The sequence below is a fragment of the Tamandua tetradactyla genome, chromosome 9, assembly GCF_023851605.1.
Source record: "Tamandua tetradactyla isolate mTamTet1 chromosome 9, mTamTet1.pri, whole genome shotgun sequence".
Classification (NCBI taxonomy): Eukaryota; Metazoa; Chordata; class Mammalia; order Pilosa; family Myrmecophagidae; genus Tamandua; species Tamandua tetradactyla.
The window spans coordinates 58,593,013-58,614,891 of record NC_135335.1 but is presented as its reverse complement, the minus strand read 5'-3'; the positions used below and the strand labels follow the sequence as shown (position 1 = coordinate 58,614,891).

Here is a 21,879-nt window from a genome sequence, read left to right as displayed (position 1 = left end):
AAGAGACAAGTTCAGAAAAGAATTAGCTGAGCTGCAAGCAGGAATTAATGGGAAATTTGAGGCTTTGCAATATTGCAAAGGTTAACTGATTTTAGATTCCAAATAATAGAAGATAAAATTAAGAGAGACTTTGAGCAGTAAAAATTACTAAAACTGAGCCTTGCCGCAAAGAAAACAATCAAGGATTCTATACCTACTGTTAAAAAAATCATTCAGTTTATTACATTGTCGTGGACACTACACTATTATTAAAATCTCTACGAGGAGTAAGGTGTACTAGAGCAAAGATTCAAATAAGATATGTCTTAAAGGGAACTGTAGGCATGGTTGTTGGCCCTTGGTGTCGTCTGGAATAAAATGGAAAAGAAGCTGATAAAGTTGTTCTGAGATGTATACTTTTGAAAGAAACATCTGGTTGAATTAAAAAGAGACTGTAGTTATTAAAGATTCAAAATGAACCTTGGGCCACCAAACAATTAGGGCAGGAAGTGGGCTAAGAAAGTGTGCTGTCCTCATGCAAAGCATATTCAGATGTGTCAAAGAGCCTACTGGAAAAGAAAGCCAGGAGGCCATGGACGACTATGGGGAATGTAAGTCTTTCCAGAGAGCATAATTAAGGGTTAGTAACCTTCCACATCCAAGTTAGAATTTACAGTATCTGTTCAGTGGATTCCATAATTTCTACAGATGCTGTTTATCTCTTCTTTTCCTTCTTTCCAAACAGGGCTGTTTGTTGAAGTTGACTGTCCCCTGTTTCACCTTTGGAAATTGGGGTAGATGACCTGTCTTCAGGCCTTCAGATCAAGAGGAGCCCATCTAGCTCCTTTTAGTCCTTGTGAGTCACCTCTGGTTAAGTAACTTTTGTGCATCACTCAGAGGTACTAGATACCATGACTGGATAGGACTTTTGAGTTTTCTCTCTTGGGGAATGTTCTACTTTGCTGGCTGCCAGAATGCAATATACCAGAAACAGAACAGCTTTTAAAAGGGAGAATTTATTAAGTTGTAAATTTACAGTCCTAAGGCCATGAAAATATCCTAATTAAGGCAAGTCTATAAAAATGTCCAAATTAAGGGGCCAACAAGAGGTTACTTTCACTCAAGAAAGGCCGATGAAGTTCAGGGTTTCTCTCTCAACTGGAAAGGAACATGGTGAACATGGTGACGTCTGCTAGCTTTCTCTCCAGGCTTCTTGTTTCATGAGGCTTCCCTGGGGTGTTTTCCTTCTTCATCACCAGAGATCTCTGGGTGCGCCTACTCTGGTGGTGTTTGTGGTTCTCTCATTTTCTCCAAAAATGTTTCCTTTTTAAAAGTACTCCAGCAAAGAAATCAAGAACCATCTGGAATGGGTGGAGTCACATCTCCCTCTAATCAAAGGTTAATACCCACAATTGGGTGTATCACATCTCTGTGGGAATAATCTGATCACGTCTCCAACCTACAGTACTGAATAGGGATTAATAGAAATGGTTGCCTCCACAAGATGGATCAGGATTAAAACATGACTTTTCTGGGGTCTACAAATTCAAACTGACACAGGGATGGAATAAATGGATTTTGTTTAGGTGAAGAAAATGGATTATTTTATGACTAAAACAGCTAATATTTTTTGTCATTAGGTCTATCTAGCTATTTGACAATATTCTAGCATGGTTGAATGGTACTTCCCCACCCCCTTGTCAGTCATATAACTGATTTTGCCAATGAAATGTGAGAAGTGACAGGGATTAATTCTAGGCCAGAATCTTGTAAGAGTAATGCACTATCATCTATAGTCTCTTCCCTCACCACAGCAATCTGTGATAGCCCAGATGTAGAGTGTCAGCTTGTGTCCCTGAGTGCAGATGACACAGAACAGAGTCCCAGCCAGCCTCCAACACTCATAAGCATGGGTGAGAAATAATGTTTCAAGCCATTGACATTTTGGAGACTGATTATTCTGTGGCATAGCTTAGTATATCTTGACTGACCTAATCAGTCCTAAGGGTAGGAAAAATTTCCAAGACTCTCAAAGAATTGTGCAATATGATCAATTAACGATATATTAGAACTTATCTTTATGAGGTAAAGAAGTAGAGCTGACATCAGGAGATGCCATCCATCACTGAACGGTTCTTTGTAGTCAAGGGAGTGTAAGAGGAACATGCTCGAAGTTGATTTGTCAGTGGTGGTGATGGATTCTTTCAAAACCATTCACACTTTTCCACTTGGCTGCTGTTAGCAGGGCAAGGGTCATGTGTAGTCATTGATCAGAACCAAGCCTGGGCCTCAAACTCACAATGTCAGTTCCATTAACTTTCTGCTACAATAAATAGGCATAAACAGATCACAAGAAGGCAGAGTCATTCAGTGAATCTTCAGCTTATGTTCAGTTCAAGTATGACTCACAAACCAGGAGCAGAGATGGGCAAGTCACAGATGACAAAAAAGAAGCTGAATGCTTTTTTGAATAATGAAATTTACAAGATTTATCCCATTCAATTCCAATAACCCATTCATAAAACTCCAAGAATGTAGCCTTGTATATTGTCATAATGTAGAATTAGAAACTTGCTTAAAACCATATTATAGATTTGAATGCGTTGTTGTACATTATATGGTTGGATGTTAGTTCTCTCTAATAATACTTCAAAAAGCAGAGAACCTCAGGAAGTTGTGTGCTTGGACATATGTGTGCACATGTGTATGTGTGTGTGTCCCGTGGCCACAAATGATTGATTGGCACAGGCTGCCCTTAATCCAAACTGGGCCCTTCCCTAGAATATATGATTTAAGGCATAGAGAGTTGAGACAGTTTCTCCTTAGTGGCTGAAATCGCAAGAGACAAAGCGTGGCTTTGTTGACAGTGGTCTTGCATTTTCTGAAAGCCTGGGGTGAGAGAGGGAAGAAGAAAACAGATGTATAAAGGAAAATAGAACTGAGAAGCAAAGAAAGAGGCCTGGCAGTGTTCAGGGACCTGGCTGCATTTGGTCCTGTCCTGGAGTTTCATGAGACAACCCAATATCCTTGTGTTTTGGCTTGCTAAAACCGATGAAATGCAATATACCAGAGATGGGTTGGCTTTTACAATGGGAATTTATGAACTTATATTTTATAGTTCCTAGGCTGTGAAAATGTCCAGATCAAGGTAGCAATAGCATGATACCACCTTCTAAAGAAAGGCTTCTGGTGATCTGGGCTCCTCTGTCACATGGGAATGCACATGGCAGTGTCTGCTGGGCCTTCTCTTCCCAATTTTGTTGGCTTCAGCTTCTCAGCTTTTCTTTGTGTTTCTCTTTCTTAGCCTCTGTCTCTCTTACCTTCTCTGGGATTTTTCTTTTATCCTCTTTAAAAGGAGTCTAGTAAGAGGATTAAGAGCCACCTTGAATGAAGTGGGTCACATCTCAATTGAAACAACCTAATCAAAAGCTCCCATCCACAATAGGTCTGTATCTACAGGAATGAATTAAAAGAATGTGGTCTTTTTGTGGTACATAATAGCTGAGATAATTACACCTGTTAATAAGGTCTTTTCCCTTAAGCTTCTTGGAGTTGGTTTCTGTCTCTTGCCATTTCACTTGGATAAGCAGAACTTGAGACCCTGAAGTCAGAGTGAGTATGAGAAGGAAAGGCTGCAGTGAGTTACAGGAGGATTGACTAGTCTTAGAAGAACTGGGGAGGGAGTAATTTGATTAGAATTTGAGTTAGGAGAATGGCTCAGAGGAGAGGGCTGTGATTGCATGTACTTTTGGCTTAGCAGTAAAGGGAAGAGGGAAGTTAGCACTGTGGGACTCTTGCTTTTTCAAGGAAGAGAAACCCAGCTCAAAGCTGCTCAGACAAAAAAAGGGAGGTGAATTATTGATGTATGTTACTGGGAGGACAGCAGATACTGTATATAAAGCAAATAAAACATAACCATTATTTTCACGTGGAAATAAAGTCAAGATATTTCTCTTTAAACCTGTCTAGACGTTAATGATCGCAGTAATAACATTAGGAACCCAAATTTGAATATTGATGATAATCAATTTTTAAAATTATATATAATTAAATAATTACTGAAATTATATATATATATATAACATTATAGGGGTTTGAAGAAGGAGAAAATAATATTTTGCTGAAATAGAAAAGGTTTCATGGAGGAGTTAAGATATCAGCTGCTATTTGTATGGCACAACATGTAAGATGTTTTATTAAGGTCTGGGATTGTGAATAGTCATTTGAAGCTGGACTTTTTAGAGCTAATGCTATTGAACCATGATTTCAGTATTGTGCTTGGACTATGGTTATTGGAATTCAGATGGTCACCATTTGTTTGAGGGCCTTTATTCAGACTTCTAATTTCTAGACAAGGGTGAGAATAGTGGCAAACTTACAGAAGGTGGATTTTATTCCCAAGTAGTCAAATTACCCCCTCTTTTCTTTATTACTGTTATTTTTATTTAGAGAGAAGATATGAAAACAGCCACCTCAGTCTTTAGAATTTATCAACGAAAAGATAGCACATGTTTCAATTTACTAAGATAAAGGATGAATTTGAAATTTAAGTAATTCTATATTAAACTAAAGAAAAACAGCATAAAACATCAATCCAATTTCTACCTCATCCTTTGGAGAGTAAGGAGAAAGCATTACAGTGAAAACAAGTGTAGGAAATTAATCTCCAGAAAAGCAAATAGACATTATTCCAAAAAACTCTAACAAGAAGGTCAAGTTCACTCTCTTTTGTTTTAAATTTCAAGAAGTAAAAAAAAAAAAAAGGCAGAAAAATGTGTAAGGGGGAAAAGCATATTGCACTGTCTATTGATGCCTCACTGGCATTTCATAATGGTCAAGTCATCTTATGAATCAAAAAACTTTTAAAAATTGTTTTATTTATTTTTTAAATTTTTATTAATAAAACCAATCAACATACAATATGAACATTCTTTTTTATCACATAGTTGTATATTCATCATCATGATCATTTCTTAGAATATTTGCATCAATTCATAAAAAGAAATTAAAAGAAAACAGAAAAAAATTCATATATACCATACCCCTTGCTCCTCCCTTTCATTGATCACTAGCATTTCAATCTACTAAAATTATTTTAGCATTTGTTCCTCCTATTATTTATTTATTTTTAATCCATATGTTTTACTCATCTTTCCATAAGATAGATAAAAGAAGCATCAGATGCAAGGTTTTCACAATCACACAGTCACATTGCAAAAGCTATGTCATTATACAATCATCTTCAAGAAATATGGCTACTGGAATACAGCTCTATATTTTCAGGCAGTTCCCTCCAGCCTCTCTGTTATGCCTTAAGCCTTTTGGTCGAGAAGGTTTTCTCAATCCCTTGGTGCTGAGTCCCAGCTCATTCTATGATTTCTGTCCCATGTTACCAGGTAGGTCCACCCCCCTGGGAGTTATGTCCCACGTAGACAGGGGGAGGGCAGTGAGTTTGCTTGTCATGTTGGCTGAGAGAGAGAGGCCACATCTGAGCAACAAAAGAGGTTCTCTTGGGGGTGACTCTTAGGCCTAATTTTAAGTAGGTTTAGCCTATCCTTTGTGGGGTTAAGTTTCATACGAACAAACCCCAAGATTGGGGGATCAGCCTATTGCTTTGGTTGTCCCCACTGCTTGTGAGAATATCAAGAATTCTCCACTTGGGGAGGTTGAATTTTCTCCCTTTCTCACGAGTCCCCCAAGGGTACTTTGCAAATACTTTTCGTAAAACTGTTTTAATGAAATACATACATATGATAGAATATTCAAGCCTGAAGAAGGTAATGGGGTGATGTAACTCTACTTCCTTTCCTAATCACTAGGTCCCTCATTTTCCCCAAAGGCATCCATGGGTCACTGGTTTCTTATAGAGAAAATCTGTTTATTTATTTATTATGCAAATGGTAGCGCATGATAGGAGCTAATTTGAATTTTGTTTTGTTCATCTGGAAGATCAGTCCATATGGCTACAAGAATTTTGTGCCCTTTTAGCAATCACATAGCTCTCTATTGTACAGACGTATCATGATATTTTTGAGCTCACCATTGAAATACTTTTAGCTATTTTCCAGGCTTTTGCTATGACAAAGCATTTTTTTGATACACGTGATTTTACACATGTATGCGTATGACTGTAGGATAAATTCCCCAAAGATAAAAGTATACTAGACAGGGTTTGATGAGGAAAACCAAAGCTACTCTACATAGTTCTTGTGTTAAAAGGTTTAATAAAGGTTTAACTACTGTTGGAAGGTCTGGGGGAGTGAAGGTTAGGAAACGCTGTCAGTCTTAGCCAGAAGCACTGAAGCAGGTGGTTTCTACAAGCTCACTGGGAAGCTGCTGCAGTTCTCAGGAGCCTCTGGGAAGCTCTCACAAGTATCTCCATGTGTAGTGCAATATGGGTGCTTCCCAGGAGCTTGCTAGGAAGGATCAGCCTCACATTTTCCAGTACGTTTTGTTCCTACAGTCTCTGGAAAATCATAGTGGCACCTGTTTCCTGTCTCTCATCTCCCACAGACACAGAACCATGTGAGGAAGGGGGTCTGGGAAATGTAATTCCTCATTTCTGCTTTGTGATGAACAGACTCTAGAAGGGGGTGGTGATGATGAAGAATTGACAACAGATAATCCAGCACAAGGAATGTGCTGGGAGATGCTGGGTCAAAGTTTTTGTTTAATTGCTACTAGAGAGGTTATACCAATTTCCATTTTCACTAACAAGAATGCCTTTTCCTTACACTCTTACCTACACATGGTATAAAATTTTTATCTTTGTCAATCTGGTAATGGAAAATAACATTTTATTGTATTTCTATTTTGTATTTTTTATTATGAGCGTTTCTTCTCATATGTTTAAAAGTCATATTTTCTGTGACCTGTCCATGTGCTTTGTACATTTTTCTATGAAGTTGTTGAGCTTTTTCTTATTGATTTATGGGAGTTCTTTATATGATAAAGCCCTATGTCATAATGCTGAAAACATATACTAGTAAGAGTATTTTTTGCCATGGACAAAATTTTCAATGTTCCTGAGATCTTTCAACTCCTTTTATTTGTAGTTTTGGATTTTGTGTCATGCTTGAAGAAAAGCCTTCCTTACTTTAAGAACATAGAGTATTTTCCCCTGTTTCCTTCAATAATATTTGTGGGTTTAAAATATTTTAAACCTTTGATCATCTAGAATCTGCTTTAGTATAGCAAACGTGGTAGGTATCAAACTTGCTATTTTCCACATGAATTAAAGGAAAGCAAAGGGTTCTAGGTTAAATTGTATTTTTTTATAATACTATTTAGAAGTTACAATTTCCAGATATCCCACTGTGCTGGTTTGAAAGGGTTTGTGTACCCTAGAAAAGCCATATTTTAATCCTTATCAGTCTTGGGAGAGCAATAATTTCTTCTAATCCCTATATAGTACTATAGGTTGGAAACTTGATTAGGCTATCTTCAAGGAGATGTGAGTCATTCAAGTATGGGTTTTAAACTTGATTAAATGGAGACATGCCTCCATCCATTCTATGTGAGTCTTGATTAGTTTACTGGGATCCTATGAAAGAGGAAACATTTTTGGAGAGAATGCTTTTTTGAGAACGAGAAAACCACAGCAGAGCCATGAGGCTGAGAGAACCCCAGAATCACCAGGCAGTGACCTTTGGAGATTCTGAGAGAGCAAAGAAGGATGACAGAATGACAGAGCAATGAAGCAGAGTCCACCAGCCAGCAATCTTTGGATATGAAGGAGAACACTCCTGGGGGAGCATCATAAAGCCCCTGGAGAGGAAGCTGGCATACAATGCCGTGTTCGCCATGTGCCTCTCCAGATGAAAGAGAAACCCTGAGCTTCATTAGCCTTCTTGAATCTATCTTTCCCTGGATACCTTAGATTGGACATTTCTGTATCTTGCTTTAATTGAGACATTTTCATGGGCTTAGAACTTTAAACTTGTAACTTATTAAATTTCCCTTTTTAAAAAGCCATTCCATTTCTGGTGTATTGCATTCCAGTAGCTAGCAAATCAGAACACCCACCAAAAAGTTCTAGCAGTACCAATGCTAATGGGTCGGGTTGTGTCGACAGAGGCCCAGGAGAGACTTTTCAGGTTGGGAAAAGGCAGAAGTGAGCTTGGCATATTCTCAAAACAGGGAGTAAAACTAACTTGACTAAGGAGAGGCTTGATGATATGGAGTATCGGAATACACGAGATTGGTTCAGTAGGATGGGGTCTATGGAAGGCCCTTGATATCAGCCACAAGGCAATAAGGAATGGGTTTTAAGCAGAAAACTGCTATCATTGATGGAAGTCAAGTTTTGGGAAGTTTGGCCTGGTAGTTGATTGGGAAGGGCAGATGAAAGTGTGTGGGTTCCTGAAGGGAGACAGTCACCCCAGCTCAGGCCTGAGTGTTGAGCTTCTATTGGGTGTTCCTTAGGGCTCAGTGGGCAGCTGAGGTGTAAGACCTCCCATACAGAGGAGGGCCAGGCTTCAAATTAGGACTTTCAGTAACATCTCTGGACTCAGAACAGTGCATCTCCAGGGAGGCAGGAACAACTTCTGTTCCTGAGTCTACCCTTAAGAATTTTTCATTGGACTGAAGGTCCTCATTGAGTCTACAACTCAATGATGAGAGCTAATATTTGTTTATGTGCCAGACTATAGGTGTGTTTTAGGTGTATTATCTTATTTAATACTTCCCTATGATTATAACCATTGTATAGATTTCGAAACTGAGGCTTAAAATAATTGGTCAACCTACTCAATATGAATTGAAGGTAGCAGAACCTGGCTCAGAGTCTGTCTCACTCCAGAGGCTGAGCTCTTAATCACTGATTAAGTTTCCTTATTGCTAAAGCAAATACCATGTAATGGGTTGGCTTAAACAACGGGAATCTGTTTGCTTATGGTTTTGAGGCCAAGAGAAGTCTGAGTCAAGGTATCATCAAAGTGATGCTTTCTTCCTGAAGACATTCTGGGGCTTGGCTCCTGATGATTCTTGGTTCTTGGCTCCTCTGTTACATGGCAATATACATTACAGCCTCTCCTGGCCTCTCGTTTCCCTTTTGGGTTCCATTGACTTCCAGTTTCTGTCTCTCCCTCTAGTTCTGTCTCTCACTGTGATCTTCCCTTTAAGACCTTCAGGAATATGATTAAGACCTGTCTGATTGAATTGGGCCATACCATAACTGAAGTAACCTCATCGAAATGTTCAAACCCACAGTATGGATTTATAAGGGTTCGAACCCACAGAATGGCTTAAGTTTAAGGATAGGTTTTTCTGGGGTAATAACTCCAAACCACCACAACCCGTAATCTCTCCCACTTTCAAAGTGACACCTTTGTGCTTCAAGGCTGTTATATGGGATGAGTAAAGGGCAAGGATTTATGCTCATATATAAATTGTTTGAAATAGTTAAAAATGTGCTTAGATTTTGGGATCCACAAAAAAGTAATTCTGAGTTGTTGACATATATTCTAGTCTGAGCAGGTAATTGCCTATATAGAAAGATTTTAGGCACTTTCTTAGGGGAAAATACCCATTGCCTCCCAAAATACCTTTAGCAGCTTCTCACAGATGCTGAAATTCCTTGAAAGAGAGAAAAGACTTTCCTTAGAGATAAGGTTAAAAATAAAGGCTTGTGCCATTGCTTATTTCTCCTTGCATTCCATGTTCTCTGCAGGGCACATGAAGCAGAGATTTGATTATTTTTTCCAGAATAAAGGATGAGAAAAGGAGGCTTCTTTAGTAATGACTATCCTTCATATTCACTTGTTATTCTTGTGCTATTATTTGAAAGAAAGACAAAGTTACGGGGGGTTGGGGGGGGACCATGTTTATGGGAGAGGAAGGGAATTACTAGCCCTAAGCACTTTCTTGGCAGACTTTCACTCACCTTTCACTAGCAGTGGTCTCCTGTAGTATGGAAATCAGAGCTCGGTACTGATTTTGGGTTCCATTGACTTCCAGTTTTTGTCTACAGAAAAGTCTACAGCCTTGGCAATAGTGTAAGACCCGGTGCTGAGAAGGGTCCCATGCTAGGTTTAATGTCATGTGGTCACAGTTTTAAAATTGTTCATGGATTTTGAACACAGATTTCTTGCATTTTTATTTTGCATTGAGCCCTGTAAATTATGCAGCTGGTCCTGCTAGAAATAATGTGGAGAGGGAGGCTTGTAGAAACGAGATAAAATACTTTATTGACCTCTAGTTGCTAACCCACATGTTGGAAGTAGGTGGTGAAATATCTTATGCCCAGGTTCAAGGGGCCAATTTTGATAAAGTTTTATGTAGGTTGCCACCCTCCGTATTTATACAGGCACCTCTCTAACCTTTCTGTTCTCTTCCTTGCTCTAACCATCCACAACCCATAATTAAAGCTGCAGAGCTGTTCCTAAGAGAAATGGGAGAACCAAGTTTATAACTAGACCTTTGCTCCAAATTCACAGTTGCTCATCCTCTGAGATTATGTGAGCTTATCTCCTTGGGGCTCAATAGCGTGTGATTCGAGCAGCTGCCCATTACCTTTGGAAGGGTTCTCTGGCAGATCCACTTTCTCCTGACATCCTGGCACCAAGAGTGTTCCTTAGATGAGTGGGTTTTGAAGATGAGTTTGTTCAAATGAAAGCATGCACAGAGGTCCAGAAGCTAAAACACAAAATAGATCTGTACTTGTCAGACAGGTGATGTCCCACCTGCTTCCTCCCCTTCCCCTTCTCCTCCTTCCTGCTCACCTCTAAGGTTCTATAGAGCAAAGCTTAAAAAGATCTGGTTTAGAGTCATCTGTGTTCACCCCATGTGTTCTAGTTTGCTAGTGCCAGAATGCAATATACCAGAAATGTAACAGCTTTTAAAAAGCGGGATTTATCAAGTTGCAAGTTTACAGTTCTACAGCCATGAAAATGTCCCAATTAAAGAAAGTCTATAGAAATGTCCAAATTAAGGTACCAACAAGCATCACCTTCACTTAAGAAAGGCCGATGAAGTTCAGGGTTTCTCTCTCAGCTGGAAAGGTACATGGCGAACATGGCAACATCTGCTAGCTTTCTCTCCAGGCTTCTTGTTTCACGAAGCTCCCCCATGGGTGTTTTCCTTCTTCATCTCCAAAGATGAGAGCTGTGTGGCCTCTCATGGTTCTCATGGCTCTAGCTCTCCTTGCTCTCTGCAAAATGTTTCCTCTTTTTTTTTTTTTTTTTTTTTTTTTTTTTTTTTTTAAGGAAGGAAAGACAGAGAAGGAAGGAAGGATGGAAGGAAGGGAGGAAGAAAGGGAAACATCTTTAAACATTTTCTTGTTTTTATTATATTTTGTTTGTTTGTTTGTTTTTTACATGGGCTGGGGCCGGGAATCGAACCGGGGTCCTCCGGCATGGCAGGCAAGCACTCTTGCCCGCTGAGCCACCGCGGCCCGCCCAAATGTTTCCTCTTTTAAAGGATTACAGTAAACTAATCAAGACCTACTTGGAATGGGTGGGGTTTCATCCCTCTCTAATCCAAGGTTAATACCCGCAATTGGTTGAGTCACACCTCTGCAGAGATAATCTAATCAGGCGTCCACCATACAGTGCTGAATAGGAATTAAAAGAAACAGTTGCTCTCACAAGATGGATCAGGGTTAAAACATGTTTTTTCAAGGGTACATAGTCCTTTCAAACCAGCACACCACACTTTGTAAAAAGCCAGGCTAACTTTAATCTTCAACATTCCATCTTAGAGCAAACAGGGATCTGAAAAATTCTCTAAGATGAAAGGTATTGTATAATCTTAGAGTAATTTTAAGGCACTGTTCAGCTAATCAAAAGAAATAGATAATATAGACAAGGGCAGGCTATCTGTATCCCTTGGATATTTTATCTAGATACCTATTATACATTCCCCAATTTTTCTTGTGTATCTACTTTTTCAACCACTTCATCATTCCATTACTTTTCTTTTTTTGCATGAGCAGGCGCCAGGAATCGAATCTGGATCTCCTGCATGGCTGGCAAGAATTCTGCTACTGAGCCACCATCACAGCACCCTCCATTACATTTTTAGACCTGAAATTACCCCATCAAGCAGGGCACTGGGGTAGGTTATTACATTACTTGGCCCAGTGGATGGTCTTCTCTCATCCTGTCTGGCCTTGGCCACATGAGTTGGTTTAGTCAGTGGAATGTTATCACATGTGATGTAAGCAGAGGTTTGAAAAGTGTTTTGGTTTCCCGTTTGAACAATTGGGTTTGCTTACTCTTGCACCTTTGCTACGCCATGAGAATTTTCCTGGGCTAGCCTACTGGAGGAGTGTGAGAGACATGGGGGTGGGATGGAGGGGACCATTGTCCCAATAGTCCCAGTTGTCCCAGCCAAATTCATTCTAGATCAATCAACAACCAGCCAAATCTCAGACCATGATGGAATCCTGACAGTACATAAAGAACTTCCCAGCTTCCATATTGTCAGCTATACGGGTCTTAGATACTCTAATAGGCATTGAGTGGTATATCACTGTTGTTTTAATTTGCAATTCCCTAATAATGTATGATGTTTGGCATGGTCAAATTCATGTGCCAACTTGGCCAGCTGGTGGTGCCTGGTTGTCTGGTTAGGCAAGTGCTGGCCTGTCTGTTGCTATGAGGACATTTCATGCACTTAAGTCATGATTGCATTGGCTGCTTCCATAGCTGATTATATTTGTATCAGCTAAAGGGAGTGTCTTCTGCAATTAGTGATGCTTATCTAATCACCAGAAGGCTTTTAAAGAGGATTCAGAAGAGACAGTCACTCCTCCTGCTTCAGCTGGCAAGCCTCTCTTGTGGAGTTTGTCCAGACTGTTATCGGAGTTTCCAGCTTCACAGCCTGCCCTGTGGACCTTGGACCCTTACATTCCCATAGTTGTCCAGCCATTCTCTCCTGAGAGTTTGTTACGGAATTTCCTCGGAGTGACCAGCTTGTGGTCTGCCCGACAAACCTTGTACTTTACATTCCCAAGGTTACGTGAGACACTTTTATAAATTTTATATCTATGAATAGCTCCTGCTGATTCTGTTTCTCTAGGGAACCCTAGCTAATACAATATTGAACATCTTTTTTTTATGCTTATTTGCCATCTTCTTTAGTCAGATGTTCAGATCTCTTGTCCATTTTTAAATTTTAGGTTGTTTGTTTTCTTATCATAAGTTTTCAAAGTTCTTTGTTTATTTTGGACATAAGTACTTTATCTGTTATGTGTTTTGCAAATGTATTTCTCCTAGGATGTAGCTGGTCTTTTTATTCTCTTAACAGTGTCTTTTGCAAAGCAGACAATTTTAGTTTTAATAAAGTCAACTTACTGTTTTCTTACAGACTGAGATTTTTTAATGTGTTTAAAATCTCATCACCAAAACCAAGATCATGCAGATTTTTTCTTTAATATGTATAATTATTTTGTTCTATATTAGAGAAGTTGTGGGTTTACAGAACAATGTTGCATAAAATACAAAATTGCCATATACCACCCCACCACCAAAGCTATGCACTTGTGTGGAACGTTTGTTACAATTGATGATGGCACAGTTTTACAATTACATTATTAAGTTAAGACCATGGTTTAACCCAGGGTTCATTGATTATGCAGTGTAGCTCCCTGAAGCCTTTGAAAAAATTTTTATTCTGTTACCCCGTATACAATCTAACATTTTCCCTTTTAATCACATTCAGATATATATTTCAGTGTTATTAATTGTGTTTACAATATGTATTGCCAACATCATATCCATTACCAAAATATTTCCATAATTCCAAATTGGAACTCTGTACTTCAAGCCTTAATTTCCCATTCCCTATCTCTACCCTGTCCCCTGGTGGCCTATATTCTGGATTCTGACTCTGTGAGTTTGCTTATTCTAATTGCTTCAAGTCAGTGAAGTTATACAAATTTGTCCTGTTGTGTCTGGCTTATTTCACTCAACATGATGTCTTCAAGATTCATTCATGTTGTTGCATATCTCAGGACTTCATTCTTTTTTATGGCCAAATAATATTCCATTGTGTATATATACCACATTTTATTATCCATTCACGAGTTGATGGATACTTGGGTTTCTTCTATCTTTTGGCAATTGTGAATAATGACTCTATGTACATCGGTGTACAAATATCTGTTTTTTGAGTCCCTGCTTTCAATTCTTTTGGGCTTATACCTAGTAGTGGGATTGCTGGGTCATGTGGTAGTTCTATACCTAGCTTTCAGAGGATCCATTAAACCACCTTTCACAGTAGCTGCACTATTTTACATTCCCACCAGCAGTGAATGAGTTGTTTCTATTTCTCCACATCCTCTCCAACACTAGTTATTTTTCATTTTTGAATAGTAGTCATTCTAAAGGGTGTGAAATGGTATTTTATTATGGTTTTGACTTGCATTTCCATGATGGCTAATGATATTGAGCATCTTTTCATGTGCTTTCTGGCCATTAATATTTCTTCTTTGAAGAGCTTTCTGGTCAAGTATTTGACCATCTTATAATTAGGTTGTTGGTCTTTTTGTTAAGTGGAAGGATTTCTTTTAAACTATTTTTTATTAATTAAAAAAATTAACAACAAACAAAGATTAAGATATCATTCCATTCTATATATACAATCAGTAATTCTTAATATCATCACATAGTTGTATATTCATCATTTCTTAGAATATTTGCATCAATTTAGAAAAAGAAATAAAAAGATAACAGAAAAAGAAATAAAACGATAATAGAGAAAAAAAGATTATACATACCATACCCCTTACCCCTCACTTTCATTTACCACTAGTATTTCAAACTAAATTTATTTTAATATCTGTTCCCCCTATTATTTATTTTTATTTCATATGTTCTACTCTTCTATTGATATAGTAGATAAAAGGAGCATCAGACACAAGGTTTTCACATTCACAGAGTAACATTGTGAAAGCTATATCATTGTTCAATCATCATCAAGAAACATGGCTACTGGAACACAGCTCTACATTTTCAGGCGGTTCCCTCCAGCTTCTCCACTACATCTTGAACAACAAAGTGGTATCTACTTAATGGGTAAGAATAACCTCCAGGATAACCTCTCGACTCTGTTTGGAATCTCTCAGCCATTGACACTTAATCTCATTTCACTCTTACCCCTTTGGTCGAGAAGGTTCTCTCAATCCCTTGATGTTAATTCTCAGCTCATTCTAGGGTTTTTCTCAGTCCCTTGATGCTGAGTCTCAGCTCATTCCAGGATTTCTGTCCCACGTTGCCAGGAAGATCCACACCCCTGGGAGTCATGTCCCACGCAGAGAGGGGGAGGGTGTGGAAGGATTTCTTAATCCTTTATTGGATATGTGGTTTCCAAATATTTTCCCCATTGTGCAGGTTATCATTTAACTTTCATGATAAAGTCCTGTAAGAAACAGAAGTTTTTAATTTTGATGAGGTTCTATTGATCTATTTTTAATTTTGTTGCCTGTGCTTTTGGTGTAAAGACTAGGAAACATTGCCTAACACAAAGACCTGAAGATTCTTCCCAACAGTCTCTGAAGTTTGATAGTTCTAGCTCTTATATTTAGGTATTTGATCCATTTTGAATTTACCTTTGTATATGGTGTGAGGTAGGGGTTCTTGTTAATTTTTTTTTGTGTGTGTGAACGGAGATCCTGTTTATCCAGCACCATTTGTTGAAAAGACTCTTCTTTCTCAATTGAGTGGTCTTTCCCACCTTGTCAAAAATTAGTTGACCATAAATGGAAAGTTGATTTCTGAGCTCTCAGTTCTATTTCATTGGTTTATATGTCTGTCCCTGTGCAGTACCATGCTGTTTTGATTACTGTGGCTTTGTAATAAATTTTAAGATTGGGAAGTGTAAGTTCTCCAACTTCATTCTTTTTTTCAAGGTTGCTTTTGCTATTCTGGGTTCATTACCCTTCTGTATCAGTTTGTTAAGCTGCTGGAATGTAATATACCAGAAATGGAACAGCATTTAAAAAAGGAATTTAATAGATACAAGTTTACAATTCTAAGGCCATGAATATGTCCAAATTAAGGCCATGAATATGTCCGAGAGCACTGACAAGAGGACCTTCACTCGAGAAAGGCTAATGTTGTCCAGAACATTTCTACCAGTTGGGAAGAACATGGCTGGTATCTTCTGGTCCTTGTTCCTGGTTCTATTGCTTCCAGCTTCTGATGCCAGTGGTTTCCTAACTGTCTGTGAGCCTTCGCTTAGCTCCTCCTGGACACAGCTCTGGGTTCTGGCTTGCTTAGCTCCTCATGGGAAGGCACATGGTGATATCTGCTGTGCTCTGCCTGTGTCTAGGCATTGCTTCTCTGTCAGCACTCTAAGCATCTCCAAACATCTGTGTTTCTGTCGGCTCTCAAACAACTGTTTCTGAAGTTTCTTCAAAATGTTCTGCTTTTAGAGGATCTGGTAAACTAATCAAGACTCACCTTCAATGGGTTGAGTCCAACTTCATTCTAATTTTCAGGATGTCTTTGGCTATTCAGGACCCTTTACCCTTCCATATAAATTTGATGTCTGGCTTCCCCACTTCTACAAAGAAAGTTATTGGAATTTTGATTGGTATTGCAGTGAATCTATAAATTGCTTTTGGTAGTATTGACATCCTAATAATATTTAGCCTTCCAATTCATGAATACAGAACATCCTTCCATTTATTTAGGTCTTTAATTTCTTTTAGCAATGTTTTGTCATTTTCTGTGTATAAGACCTTTACATCCATGGTTAGATTTACTCTGAGATATTTGATTCTTTTAGGTGCTCTTGTAAATGGAATATTTTCTTGATTTCTTCTTCTGAATGTTCATTGCTTGTGTATAGAAACATTACTGTTTTTGGGAGTGTTGACCTTGTACTTTGCCATTTTGGTTTCATTTATTAGCTCTAGGAGCTTTGTTGTGGATTTTTTAAGGATTTTCTGTGTATAGGATCACATCATCTGCAAATAAGGTAAGTTTTACTCCTTCCTTTCTAATTTGGATGCCTTTATTTCCTTTTCTTTCCTAATTGCTCTGGCAAGAACTTTCAGAGCAATGTTGAATAACAGTGGTGAGAGTCCTTGTGTTGTTCCTGATCTTAGAGGGATTTTCAGTCATTCCCCACTAAGTTGAGTATTGACTGTGGGCTTTTAATATATTTCCTTTATTATGTTGAGAAAGTTTCCTTCTATGCCAAGCATTCTAAGTGTTTTTATCAAGAAAAGGTGTTGTGTTTTGTCAAATGCCTTTTCTGCATCAATTGAGATGATCGTTTGGTTTCTTTCCTCTATTCTGTGAGTGTAGTGTATTACATTAATTGATTTTCTTATGTTGAATCAACCTTGCATACCAGGGATAAATCCCACTAGATCAGGTGTATAATTCTTATACTGCTGGATTCAGTTTGCTAGTATTTTGTTGAGGATTTTGGCATTGATATTCAAAAGCAATATTGGTCTGTAGTTTTCTTCTCCTGTGGTATCTTTATCTGGCTTTTGTATTAGGATGAAGAATTAATTAGGGAATGTTCCCGCCTCTTCAATTTTCAGGAAGAGTTGGAGCAGAATTAGAGTTAAGTCTTGGAATGTTTGGCTTGTGAAGCCATATGGTCCTGGGCTTTTCTTTGTTGGGAGATTTTTTTTATGACTAATCCAATCTCTTTACTAATAAATGGTTTGTTGAGATCTTCTATTTCTCCTTGAGTCAATGTAGGTAGTTTGTGTGTTTCAAAGAATTTGTCCATTTCATTTGGGTTATCTAATTTATTGGCTACAGCTTTTCATAGTATTCTCTTATGGCCCTTTTTATTTCAGTGGGTTTGGTAGTAATGCCCCCCTTTTCAGTTCTGACTTTCATTATTTGTATCCTCTCTTTTTTGTTTCACCAATTTAGTTAAATCCTTGTCAATTTTGTTGATCCTTTCCAAGAACCAACTTTTGGTTTTGTTGATTCTCTCTGTTGTCTTTTTGTTTTCTATTTCAGTTATCTCTGCTCTAGTCTTTGTTATTTCCTTCCTTCTGCTCACTTTGGTTTGAATTGCTCTACTTTTATTAGTTCTTCCAGTTTGAGGTTAGATCTCTGATTTGAAGTTTTTTAATGTAAGTATTTAGAGCTATAAATTTCCCTCTTAGCACTGCCATTGCTGCATCCCATACATTTTGTTTGTTATGTTGTATTTTCATTTTCATTCACCTAAAGATATTTCCCTTTTTTTTGTCTTTTGCATGGGCAGGCACCAGGAAATGAACCGGGTCTCTGGTAGGATATTTCCCATTTTTGCTTTGGATTTCCTCTTTAACCCATTGGTTGTTTAAGAATATGTTGTTTATTTTTCACATACTTGCATATTTTCGATTTCTCCCCTTGGTATTGATTTCTAGCTTTATTCCACTGAGGTTAGAGACTATATGCATTCTATGATTTCAGTATTTCTGAATTTATTGAGACTTGTTTTGTGACCCTACATATGATCCATCTCGGAGAATGATACACGTGTACTTGAGAATAATGTGAATTATTTATTTGTTGGGTGCAGTGTGCTATATATATCTTTTAGGTCTAGTTGGCCTAGTGTATTAATTATTCAAGTCTTGCACTTTGTTATTGATCTTCTGACTAGACATTTTATCCATTATTGAGAGTAGTGTGTCAAATTTTCTTACTATTAATATAGAACTGTTAATTTCTCCCTTCAAATCTGTCAGTATTTGCTTCATGTATTTTGGGGTCCTGCATTTAGGTGCATATATATTTATAATAGTTGCATCTTCTTGTTGAATTGTCCCCTTTATCAGTGTATAATTACCATCTTTGTCCCTTGAAACAGTTTTTGACTTAGGGTGTATTTTATTCATAATTGGAATAGCCACTTTAACTCTCTTTTGGTTACAACTTGCATGGTATAATTTTCCCCAACCTTTCCCTGTCAAACTACTTGTATCTTTGACTATAAGGTGAATGTCTTGCAGACAGCATATGGTTGGGTCATGTTTTTTCTTTTCTTCCCATTCTACCAATGTCTGCCTTTTGACTGGACAGTTTAATCCATTTACATTTTAAAGTCACTACTGATAATACAGGACTTTCTTCTACCATTTTACTCTATAGCCTTGTAAGTTTTATGCTTTTTTTGTCCCTCACTTCTCTTAAAGCCTACTTTTACTTTTATTCTTTTTTTTTTTTTTGCATTGTACCATATTGCAATGCAAAATGCATTGGATGCGTTGTTCAACTCTTTTCCTTGTTATTATAAGGTTAAAATTGAATATCCTAAATATATAACAATTCTATTTGGTTTGATACCAACTTAACTTCAACAGCATGAGTATATACTTTTCCTATACCCCTCTGTCACCCACTATTTTTTTTTTTTTTGGCTTTTGTGAGCAATTATATCTTTGCTCTTTGTATGTCCCAAAACCTAGATTTATCATGACTTTTTATGCATATACATTTTAGCTACTGTAGAAAGTAAGAAATGGAGTTACATACCAAACAATGCAGTACAATAATATTGGCATTTGTAGTTACCCAAATCGTTATCTTTACTGCAGGTCTTTATTTCTTTCTGCAACTTTGAACCACTGTTTAGTGTCCTTTCCTTTCAATCTGAGGAACTCCCTTTAACATTGCTTGTAGGGCAGGTCTAGTAGTGACGTATTCCCTTTGCTTTTGTTTATCTGAGAATGTTTTAATCTTTTCTCATTTATAAAAGAGAGTCTCACTAGATATAAAAATCTTGTTTGGCCATTGTTTTTCTTCAGCACTTTAAATATTTCAACCCACTGCTTTCTTGCCACCATGATTTCTGATGAGAAATTTACAATCAATCTAATTGAGACTCCCACGTAGGCAACACAAAGCTTTTCACTTGCAACTTTCAGAACTCTCTCCTTGTCCTTTGCATTTGATAGTGTTATAAAATATGAATGGATGTGTTTTTTTTCATGTTTATCCTGTTCGGTGCTCTCTGAGCTTCTTGGAAGTGCATATTCATGTCTGTTGCTAAGTTTGGGAAGTTCTCTCTTTATTTCTTCAACTATTCCTTCTGCCCCTTTCTCTCTTTCTTCTCCTTCCAGGAATCCCATAATGAGAAATCTGGTGCACTTGATGTTGTCCCATAGCCATCTTAGGCTATTTTTACTGTTAATATTTTTTTCTTCTGTTCCTCAGCCTAACTCATTTCAAGTTTCTTGTCTTCAATTTGACTGATTCTTTCTTTTACCAGCTCCAACCTCTCTGGAAATCATCCTGGGCATTGTTCATTTCAATTATTATGGTTTAACTCCATTAGTTCTTTTAAAAAAATTCTGTCTCTTTACTTGGATTCCCATATTGTTCATTTGTTTGTTTTCCTGAGATCCTTTTGTTCTTTCTCCATGCTCTTCTTCATCTCTTGAGCATTGTTCTTGGAATGATTGGTAAAATTTACCTTTAAAAGCTATCTTGTTCTGTGCTCACTTCAGCAGCACATATACTAAGATTGGAATGATACAGAGAAGATTAGCATGGTCTCTGTGCATGGGTGACATGCAAATTCATGAAGCATTCCATATATATATATTAAAGATACATATATCTTGTCCTGGGTTTTTTTGGGGGAAGTTTTTGATGACTGATTCAATCTCTTTCCTTGTAATTGGTCTTTTGAGGCCCTTTGTTTATTCAAGAGTCAGTATACTTTCTCCCATGTGTTTCTAGGAATTTGTCCATTTAATCTAAGTTGTCTATTTTGTTGGCATATAGTTGTTCATAGTATCCTCTTATGATCCTCTTTATTTTTGTGGAATCAGCAGTAATGTCACCCCCCATTTCTGATTTTATTTATTTACGTATTTTCTCTTTTATTCTTTGTCAGTCTAGCTAAGGATTTGCCAGTTTTATTGATCTTTTCAAAGAATCAACTTTTGACTTTGTTAAATCTCTCTATTTTTAAAATTTCAATTTCATTTATTTCTGTTCTAGTCTTTGCTGTTTCTTTCTTTGTTTTTGCTTACTTGGATTTAGTTTCCTATTATTTTTCTAGTTCCTTCAGGTGTGCATTTAAGCCTTTTATTTTAGCTCTTTTCTTCTTTTTAAAAGTAGTTGGTTAGGGCTCTAAATTTCCCTCTCAGCACTACTTTTGGTCCATCTCATAAATTTTGATATGATATGTTCTCATTTTCATTCATCTTCAGATATGTACTGATTTCTTTTGCAATTTCTTCTATCCACTGATTATTTAAGAGTGTGTTGTTTAACCACCGCCATTCATTTGTGAATTTTCCAGTTTTCTGCCTGTTATTGATTTTAAATTTCATTCCATTATGGTCAGTGAAAGTGCTATATATAATTTCAATCTCTTTAAATTTACTGAGACTTGTTTTGTGTCCCAATATGTGGTCTATCCTGGAGAATGAACAACATGGATTTGTGAAGAGTGTATATCTTGCTCTTTTATGGTGCAATGTTCTGTATATGTCTGTTAGGTCTAGTTCATTTATCATGTTATTTAAGTTATCTGTTTCCTTATTGATCCTCTGTCCAGATGTTCTGTCTATTGATGAGAGTGCTGTATTGAAGTGTCCAACAATTATTGTAGAAATGTCTATTTTCCCTTCAGTTTTTCCAATGTTTACTTCATGCATTTCTGGGCACCCTGGTTAGGTGCGTATATATTTGTAATTGTTATTTCTTCTTGGTGGATTTTCCCTTTTATTAATATATAGTGACCTACTTTGTCTTTTATAACAGTTTTGTATTTAAAGTCTATTTTGTCTCATAATAGTATAGCTACCTCAGCTCTTTTTTTGGTTACTGTTCATTTAGTATATCTTTGTTCCAGCCTTTCATTTTCAACCTATTTTTGTTGTTATAGTTTGTTAATGCTGCAAGAATGTGATCTACCAGAAGTGGAATGGCTTTTATAAAGGGAATTTTTTAAGTTACAAGTTTACCATTCTAAGGCCAT

At 37.4% G+C, this 21,879-nt stretch overlaps 1 non-coding gene across 1 annotated transcript; it reads left to right on the top strand.

The window, feature by feature from the left end:
- Positions 1-20,382: 20,382 nt before the first annotated feature.
- Positions 20,383-20,489, top strand: LOC143647452 (U6 spliceosomal RNA). Its single transcript, XR_013158081.1, has one exon. It is a non-coding gene; the product is annotated as a U6 spliceosomal RNA (small nuclear RNA).
- Positions 20,490-21,879: the final 1,390 nt, after the last annotated feature.